Genomic DNA, 9,994 nt, shown 5'->3' with positions numbered 1-9,994 from the left:
AGTCAGTTTGTCACTGCTCTTACCACAGTTCATTCGGCTGCCGTTCTGCGCATTCTCAGGTATCTTCGTGGTACTCAGTTTCAGAGTCTATTTTTCTCCTCCTCGTCTTCATTAGAGTTGCGCGCTTAATCTGATGCCGATTGGGCTGGTGATCTTACGGATCGCAAGTCCACCACTGGATTCTGTGTTTTCCTTGGAGATTCACTCATCTCTTGGAAGAGCAAGAAGCATGATGTTATTTCTCGCTCTTCCACTGAAGCTGAGTATCGCGCTATGGCCACGACTACATGTGAGATTGTTTGGTTACGCTGGTTACTTGTTGATCTGGGTGTCACTCTTCATCATCCTGCGCTGTTATACTGTGATAATCAGAGTTCCATTCAGATTGCTCGTAACTCGGTCTTTCATGAGCAAACCAAACATATTGGAATTGATTGTCATTACACCCGCCATCATCTACAGCTTGATACAATCACATTGTCATATGTTCCCTCTTCGCTTCAGATTGTCGATTTATATTCACGAAGGTTCATTCCACTTCGCGCTTCCGCTTCTTAGTTGACAAACTCTAAATGCTTATTGATGTAGCATCGTGAGTTTGAGGGGGGATATTAGCGTATATAATAGTGTTACAACAATTATAAAACCCCAATGACTATATGCACATAAATAAATAAATGTGTCTCCGCCCCCAAGGACAAAGTTTGCTTTAAAGGTTATGGCATTTCAGTTATTTTAGCATATTGAGTAACAAGGTGCAAGTTCTTGGAGTAGTCCTGGTTCATCATATTGTAGTTCATCTCTTAGAAAATTTTGGCGCACCACACAGCTTGAGTTCTAACTCCATGAGTTCATATATGCAATTTCAAGATAATTCCTCCAATATCATATATGCAATTTCAAGATATAGATAGTATTTCTCATTTTTTTTTTAAACCCGAGAACGTGATTTACATACACAAAAACAAAAGGGTGCCATTTTTGTAACGTTTTTACATTTTTTGTTATAAAGAACACGAGGAAGCAAAGTTAGTCAGTCAGAAAGAAATACAGGCACGCAAACACTACGCGGTCGCTTGTGATTCCAAAACTATCGGGATACTCCCACATCGACTGGGTATTACGATCCTGGACTCTTCATAAGGCTTGTGGGTTAATCCTCTAATTACCAAGCTCGGTTTTAGATGAAACCACACACCTTTAAGATGGTATCAGAGCGGGGCTCATTCTCGGTTGTGGGCTACCTGATCGGACCTATACTTCACGCTTCCAGTACATGTGCCTGTGCGCGTGAGTGGGTGTATCAGGATAGTCCCACATCGACTGGGTATTACGATCTTGGGCTCTTTATAAGGCTTGTGGGTTACTCCTCTAATTATCAAGCTTGGTTTTAGATGGAACCCCACACTTTTAAGATGGTATCAGAGCGGGGCCCAATTTTGAATGTGGGACCACCCGTATTAGAATGTCTCACATCGATTGGCTACTTGAGCAATGTGCTCCTTATAAGTGTTTGACATCCCTCCACTTATAAGGAGCACATTGCTCAAGTATATAGTATAACAAAACTTTGTTCAAATATATAACAAAATTTGATTTTCCCTTTAATTTTCCTTTTCCCTAATATTTTCATTTTTCCTTGCATTTTCAAGGTTCCAAATGCATGAATATAACCTCTTTACCTAGTATATAATATCAAGTACTTCTTTTTTAAAAAAGTAGGTGCTATATATATTGAGAATACCTCATATTTTAGTGTATCTTCTCTGATTTATAAATTTTTAAGAGAATTTTAGCATACATTTTATTGATCTAATTTTTTAAAAGATTTTTGTTAATAAGTTACACACAAAAATCTAATATAATTAGGTAAAAACACCATACACTGAACTCCTGAAGATTTATTCAGACCCTACTCATTGAAAAATGGGTGTGATAAAGTACGGTTTTAATTTTGTTTTTCATGGATAGGGTCTAATTTTTTGGGACCTTATCCACTTATATCCCTAGTTTCGGGTGCTATATTTGGTAGAAGATATCTATAAACATTTGGTATAAATTAAATTTTGTTGAAAAATCCGTACATCAAGATAAAAGTTGTTGAAAATGTCAATGAAGTTGGGTATGTATTAAATTTACGTATGCCATGCCCAGGTAGCACAATTATATAATAAAATATAAGCTATATAAATTTTCAACAAACTTGCACTTCATACCCTCTTCAAATATCACTACGTGCATGACATGAAAGCCTTATATATACCAACGTACTTCCCAATATCCTTTACAAAAATAACTAGAAGAACACAGTAAGAAAAAAACAATACATTTTGAAACGATGAGTAAGATGACTCTAATCTTTACCCTCTTCCTCTTTGTTATCCTTCTCTCACCGTCCTTCGGGTTCGGGGCGGTACAAGACTTCTGTATTGCATACTACACCTCCCAAGAGACCCCTTCCGGGTTTCCCTGCAAAGACAAGTCAAATGTCACAGGCAGAGATTTCGTGTTCTCGGGTCTCGGGCCTCGCACAAACACGTCCAACATCTTCAAATCCGGCCTCGCCGCCGCGATCTACACCACATTCCCGGCACTCAACGGCCAAGACATTGCCTTAGCTAGGGTAGACCTCGAGGCCGGCGGTGTTGTCCCTCTCCACACTCACCCGAGGGCCACGGAGATCGTGTTCATCGTCGAGGGAACCATAATCGCCGGAATCATCACCACCGAGAACAAAGTCCTCTTGACGACTCTCAACAAAGGCGACGTGATGGTCTTCCCTCAAGGCCTTTTGCACTTTCAATACAACTCGCCGAGCTCAAGGCCGGCCACGGTCATTGTGGCGTTTAACAGCGAAAACCCCGGACTCCAATACGTGCCTAACAGTCTGTTCGGCAATAATCTTCCTACCTTTTTGGTTGGTGTCAATACCTTCATCAGCGACCCGGAAATCAGGAGGATCAAGCGTTTATTTGGCGGGTCTGGATGAAGACACTTGTGTTACTTTTAATAATGTGCAGAAAGACTGCTCAGGTATGATCAGTCATAATATCTGCTATGTAACGAATAAAATAAAAAAGACACGTTCTTTCTAGTCGACAACTGATATTATCTGTGCTTTTAAAGAGAGGGTTATTTTATCTTTACACTGTTCCAAAGAAAGAGTTAATTTTTAAGTTGATGAATATCATTGAAAATAATTAAACAAAAGTGGAAGAAATTGATGTCATGTTACTTTGAACATTATATGGTGTGATTGATACAACGAAAAGATCTATGGGCTGTGGTTAGTATCGTGGAACATATTCTATGGATAAGTTATTCCCCAAAGGCACCATTTCCTGCACTTAAATAGATAAAGTAATTATAAATATATACATATATATATATACATACTTACATAATTAATAACTATAAAATTAAGAATAAAATTATTTACTTGGATGTCTCCGTTTAGTATAGTCTATTTTCCCTTCTACGCATTTTCTCATTTTTCCTTTTCCTTTTCTTTTAGCAGATATATATCTTCTCAATTTTTGAGATTTTTCTATTTTTAGGTGATTGACCATGTCTTTGAAAATCTACGGGAGCATGAATTTGATTGCTCTCAGTAATCTCCTTGGCATGAGCACTCTTAGTGTGACTACTATTATTCGTTACTTCATCATTTGCTTCGTCTTGAGTAACTTTTGCTTGAAAATCTTTCATCCAATTCCATAGCAGTTGGAATTTCTCGTCTGAAATGCATGCCAGATTCTCAAATTTTTTATGCAATTTTTGAAATCGTTCGGCTTCGGGATTTTCGCTGAAATCATCATAAGAAACTTTGATCTTCGTGTGACCTCTTCTCAATTTTTTTTCTCCAGCCCGACAAGGCATACGTTGTTGGTGCATTTTTTTAACTCCCATTTTAATGAGAACTGAAATCGAATGCTACACAAAATTTCTTTAGATTCAAACAATCGACATGAACATTTCATTTCACAATTTTCTTTGCAAAATTGAACGCTGAAATGGACTTATTTGCTTCCTTCTTTGATAAACATGGCTTTAACTACACCAAAATTCTCTGCGTCAGCTACACTAGCAACTTCACGATAAAGCTTCGATGTTACCTCCTTTTGAAGCTCTTTGAACTTTGCAATAGTGTAAGCCTCTTGAAATTGTTTTTCCAACTCAAAATGAGTCACACATGGAACTAACACTACTACAAATGTTGGATTATACAACCCACTTTCTACAACGCTTATGACAAGCGTTGTAGAAACTAAGGATTCTACAACGCTTATGACAAGCGTTGTAGAAACTTGGTGTTTCTACAACGCTTATGGATAAGCGTTGTAGAAACACCAAGTTTCTACAACGCATATGGTTAAGCGTTGTAGAAACATGGAGATTCTACAACGTATATAGTTAAGCGTTGTAGAAACCTGGTGTTTCAGATTTTCCACAACGCTTTAACAATCCGTTGTAGAATCCACGCCGTGGCGCCATGTGTTTTATGCCGCGGCGAGAACTTACTACAACGCACAGTGAAAGCGTTGTAAAAAAATGTAATCCGCCGCGGCGAAATTCATCTATCGCCGCGGCGGGTGGTTTCTACACACTAAACAAAGGCGTTGTAGAAACTCGTCGCCGCGGCGAGGTATATATCTCGCCGCGGCGAAGATATCTCGCCGCGGCTAGAAATATTCTCCGCCGTGGCGAGTTGGATACCGTGGCCAAGCAGTTTTTTAAGAAACTGTCTCGCCGCGGCGAGTGAGGAATCTCGCCGCGGCGAGACGTTCCTACAACGGTAATAATATCCGTTGTAGGAACATCTCGCCGCGGCGAAGACATATTTTCGCCACGGCGAGGTTTTTTAGGTTTTCACTATAAAAGGCCGTTTTCAGTTTTTTTTTTTCTCATTTTTTTCAATACCCATACACGAGACAACCATTTTCGGCCGCATCTCTCCAGTTTTTTTCTTCCAAAATCCCTCGCCACGTCCTCGCCGCCCCAAAATCTCGCCGTCGCCTTGTCCTCGCCGCCAACTCTCTCTCGCCTTGTCCTCGCCGCCATTTTTCTCTCGCCGTGCTTCCTCTCGCGCCTCTCTCTCTCTCTCTCTATTGCCGCCTCATTGTAAGGTATGATTTTAAAAGTTTTTTAAGGTGGTTATTGATTTAATTTCGTGTTGTTGATATGGATTTCTTGTTGTTTACCCGAATTGCATATAGTTTAATTTTTTTAATTCACAAATTTAGGGTTTTGTTTGATTTTCTCTTTATAGAACAAGAAATTAGGGTTTAGGTTAGTGGAATTTGAATGAGTGAATTTAGGTTAGTGGAATTTGAATGAGTGAATTTAGTGAAATTAGGGTTTTGTTGATATGAATGAATTTGAATGAGAATTTGAGTTAAATTGAAATGTCCGGATTGTGTTTGACATATTGTTACATAGGTTAGTGGTTAAAATGGTTATGTATATTAATGTTGAGATTGAATTGTTTATGAATTTGTGATTGATCGAATTGTTCATGAATTTGTGATTGGTCGAATTGTTTATGAATTATTTGTGATTGTTGGAATTGTTTTAATTTGTCATGTTTAAATATATATTGTTGGAATTGATATATAATTTGTTATATGTTAATTGTAGAATTGTTTATGATTATGTTTTGTAGAAGCTTGAAAATGCGTCGAACTAAAAACACGGCGGGCTCCAAGGCTCCGAGCTCTTCCAGAGGTCAGAGTAAAGGAAAAAGCAAGCGACCTCGTCAACACTCTCCCGAAGAGGAATACAACTCGAGTATCTTTACTAGCAAGGTCGCGGAGGAACGCTACGACAAAATCTTGCCGCATAACATTATCCATGAGAGAGGATTCAATGTAAGCAATACGTCGGATATAGGAAAGCAAATCCGCAACAGCATAGTTGGTCATGATTGGGGGAGGTACTGTGCTGTACCCGAGTTCGATTCGAACGTCAACTTCGTGTACGAATTCTACGCAAACTTGCCGGACTCCCAAGGTGATGTTGTGACGGTCCGTGGGAAACCGGTCGATATGAGTGTCGAAGCTATCAACGATCTTCTTGGGACCCCAGATATGCCTTTCGAGAACGAGGGCTATCGAGAATGGCTAAGAAGTTGCAGCCATCAGGAGATGTCGCAGGTGTTGTGCATTCCGGGAGAGGATTGGGTCACTGAAAAATGAAAAAAAGGTGCTCAAGCGTGACCAACTCACCAGGATCGCTAAAGCGTGGATTTAGAGGATTAGGAACTAAATAATTTTGCGCATGACAAGGAAAAAAATTCAATTTATTATCTAGCGAGTTTCGTGATGTTTTTCTTTTGATTCCAAAGCCCTCTTGCTTTCCATATTGTCTGTAGTACTTGAACAAATCATTGAAAGCATCAATCTTCATTCAATACTCAGGTGCATTTAGAACTTCACAGTAATCACTACTATTTTTTTCCTTCCCCACGCATATCATGTTCTTCATTTAGACTACTGATAAACTCTCATAAAAATAATACATTTTTAGAGTTCAAAATGATGTTAAATCAATTTTATCATAAACTCCTAAAAAAGAAACGATATAAAAAAAATATCAACAATTTAAAAATAATGAACGAGCCACACAAGAGGAAGAACAAGAAGAAAAAAAATAGTAGCAGAGTATAAAGATGAATAATAATTATTTTCATACATAACCAAAACAAATACTCGAGCAAGAGGAAGAAGAGATAAATAAATAAAGAAAAATAAAGAGCAGGAGTACGTACATTCAGAAGATAAATGAAGACACAGGAGAGAAACTATTACTAAAGTAAGCCTCCAAGACTTTTGGTAATCTGTTTTAATAAATCCAAATGTTACATATTTAATATTTTCATGTCAGCAAAAACTGAGAAGTGGTAAAAATAGCCCAAGTAGAAAGTCGGGATAGTAAGCATTTTTAATTTTCTTAATATATGTTTAAATTTGGGCATCGGAATCAAAAGAGAAAATTTCCGATTCCATTGCAATCTTTAACGCCATTAAAAATTTCCTTCCAGTGGCTGCACACCAGAAAGACGAAAGGAAGCGGATGTCCTTCTGAATCCGATTGGACTTTATTGATTTTTTTTAATTTGAGCTATTAGACTTGTGACCGTTTGAGATTCATCGGATGTGATGAATTTAAACTTTTACTTGACAACAGTAAGAATAATCTTCTTCTCGTCGAAGTTTATCCCACACAAGCTCTTCAAACACCTCCACTGTCCGAAATTGTCTAAGTTTGTCTCAATTTTTTAATTTTGAAAACAATGAATATAACCCAATCTAAGTGACGCATCTTCCTATGAACCTCCAAGTCGCTCATATTGAATCCCTTATTCATACCAATATCTCTTTACCAACTTCAATATCCACCCTCATCTCTCTATCCACCACAACCTCCACATCCTTATTATACACAATAATCTCAATATCCATGCCCAGCTCATTATTGTTTTGTCTAAATTAATTTCACGTTTAATTCTTTACATGATATAAGCTACCTCGTGCTTGAAGTTTAAGGTCGATTTGATACTCGAGAGATGTTTGATTTGACGTGCGAAAAAAAAAGAACCCCTGTAGTGCATTCTTAGAGACTGAAGATAGCCTAGATTGCTACAGAGTCATGTGTGTGTTTTCATATTTAATATTTGTTTTGTTTATTGGGTTTAAGATTGATAGGTAAAAGCTCGACATTAACTTTGGTTGTTAGATGCTCGAGAGAGATTTAACGATAAGATTAACGTGGGCGTGATTAGCGATAAGCGCATTTTACACGCGTTTGTTAGTGCACTCAACGACGAAACATCGTGATTTTTAGAGGGATTTGATGGTGTTTTTGAGTTTTTCCTATATTTTCATAGTTCGGGAGCTAACGGCAGAAATCGGAGCACACGAGGAGAATGGGGCAACCTCAAGGAGCATAGAGAATTTTTTGGAACACTTTTCCGACACCCGAAACTCCAAAAAAGTGGTTTAGTGAACACATCAAAGTGGTGCGCCACACAAAAGTTACAAGAGCTTGGTTCACTAGGTGGTGTGTTGCTTGTGCGGCGCACAGCCTACCCAAAACTCCTTGTACGGCGCACTGCAAGGCTTGTGCGGCTCACAGCCCCCGAATTAAACCTTCCGAAATTTGTGCTTTTATGTGTTTCGAACCTTCATATTTCATCCGACGGCACATGTAGACTCCGAATAAACCTAAGAAACTTACAAAAACACTTAAGACCATCTTTTTATTAGTTTTGTTTTAATTATTATTGTTTGGTTGAAAAAGCTCGGTAGAGAAGAAGTATTCGGAGAAGATCATCATCACCACCGCATCACCACAATTATTCACAGTTTTTATTCTCTTCTACAATATTTGGAACTCTCATAAGTTTTATAATATTTGAATTTGATTTAAATTTCATGAGTTCTTCAATTTCATCTTCTTTGTTTGTTTCCATCTCATCATGCACTAAGTCCATTGACTATGGTGTAGCAAGTTAGGATTATGGTTATGGATTCGTTTATATTCATCAATTGAAGTATTCATATGCTCTATCATGTTTTGTTTAAATTAATTCTATGTTTGATTCCTATTTTCGACTCGCGACAGCGTTCATGATATTAGGATTGATTTGATGCCCGGAAGAGATTAAGTTAGTTGTACAAAAGAGTTAATTTACCGTGATACATTCTTAGGTTAGATATAGCTAGGCTGTTACGAAATCTGGAGAACGTTCTTGTTATTAATGCTAGCCGTTGTTTTTAGGGGTTGAAATCGAGAGAAGATATCCCGGCATAGGTTGAGATTGTTAGATGCTCGAGAGAGATCTAGGATTACAATTATCGTGAACATGATTAGCAAACTAGGTGTGTGTGTTTCGTACTTTATTTTTTAGAATCCAAACTATATGAAACTTGTGAAGCCATAGTTCTATCATTTTCATTAGCGTAAAAAATCATCTTTAACTTCTTTGTTAATTTTGCTATTTTAATTTGTCAAAATCATTATCATAAATCTTGGATTCAATTCGTGCTAGTTAGTCTTTTCATTAGTTAAACATTTTCTTCATGGGATCGATACATGTATTTCATGTATACTCTACTACTTGGGCAACACGTGCGCTTGCATGTGTGTAAAATTTGCAACAAGTGTTTGGCGCCGTTGCCGGGAATTTTGTTTTAATTAAAATTCGATCAACTAGTTTTCTATTTGTACCTTCTTTTATTTATTTGTATTCACCTATTTTCGTGTTCTCTTTGGCTCTTGTGAAGGTGCATGCGTACGTAAAGAAGGTGATTCAAGTCTTATTTCGATCGACCTTGAAATTGAGAAAACGTGCAAAAATAATCAAAAATAAAAGAAGAAACAATAAACCATGGGCGAACCTAAAAGACCACTCTTGGATTATGTGCTACCCACGACCCAGTGGTATCGCTCGGCAATCAAAAATCCAAACATCGGAGGGAATCAAAGCTTCAAAATAAAGATGAGGACGATTAACATGATTCAACAAAATCAGTAATCTGGAGCCCCCAACGAAGACCCGAATGAGCCCATCGTAAATTTCAACGAATTATATGATACTTTCCAGATCCATAATATCGTTGCCGATGCTATTTGTCTTCGATTATTCCCTTTCTCTATACGCGACCGAGCGAAGAGTTGGCTAAAGTCACTGCATGTGGACTCCATCAAAACATAGGACGATCTCTGCAATGCTTCTTCGCCAAGTTCTTCCCTTTCGAGAAGACAGCCTGTTTACGAAACGAGATCCATAGTTTCGGTCAATGAGATGGCGATTCATTACTATGAAGCGTGGCGTGCTTCAAAAAGATGTTGAGGAAATGCCCACATCAGGGTGTCACTCTTTCGATCTAACTCAAAATATTCTACTACGGGCTTCTTTCGGGTTTAGTTTTATGAGTCTCGGCCATAGGAGAGAATAGTGAAGATTTTTCCCTCGCCTTCCCATAACCATAAA

The 9,994-nt window shown here is 38.1% G+C and overlaps 1 pseudogene; it reads left to right on the top strand.

Moving 5' to 3' along the window:
- Positions 1 to 2,338: 2,338 nt before the first annotated feature.
- On the top strand, positions 2,339 to 2,989 carry LOC149397838 (germin-like protein 1 pseudogene; annotated as a pseudogene).
- The last annotated feature ends 7,005 nt before the right edge of the window (positions 2,990 to 9,994 follow it).

This window comes from Urtica dioica, chromosome 5 (genome assembly GCF_054948205.1).
Source record: "Urtica dioica subsp. dioica isolate 48M chromosome 5, U.dioica_male_clone48M_v1_H2, whole genome shotgun sequence".
NCBI classification, from domain to species: Eukaryota; Viridiplantae; Streptophyta; class Magnoliopsida; order Rosales; family Urticaceae; genus Urtica; species Urtica dioica.
Note: the sequence above shows the minus strand (reverse complement) of the source record. Positions and strands in the feature narration are given on the sequence as shown.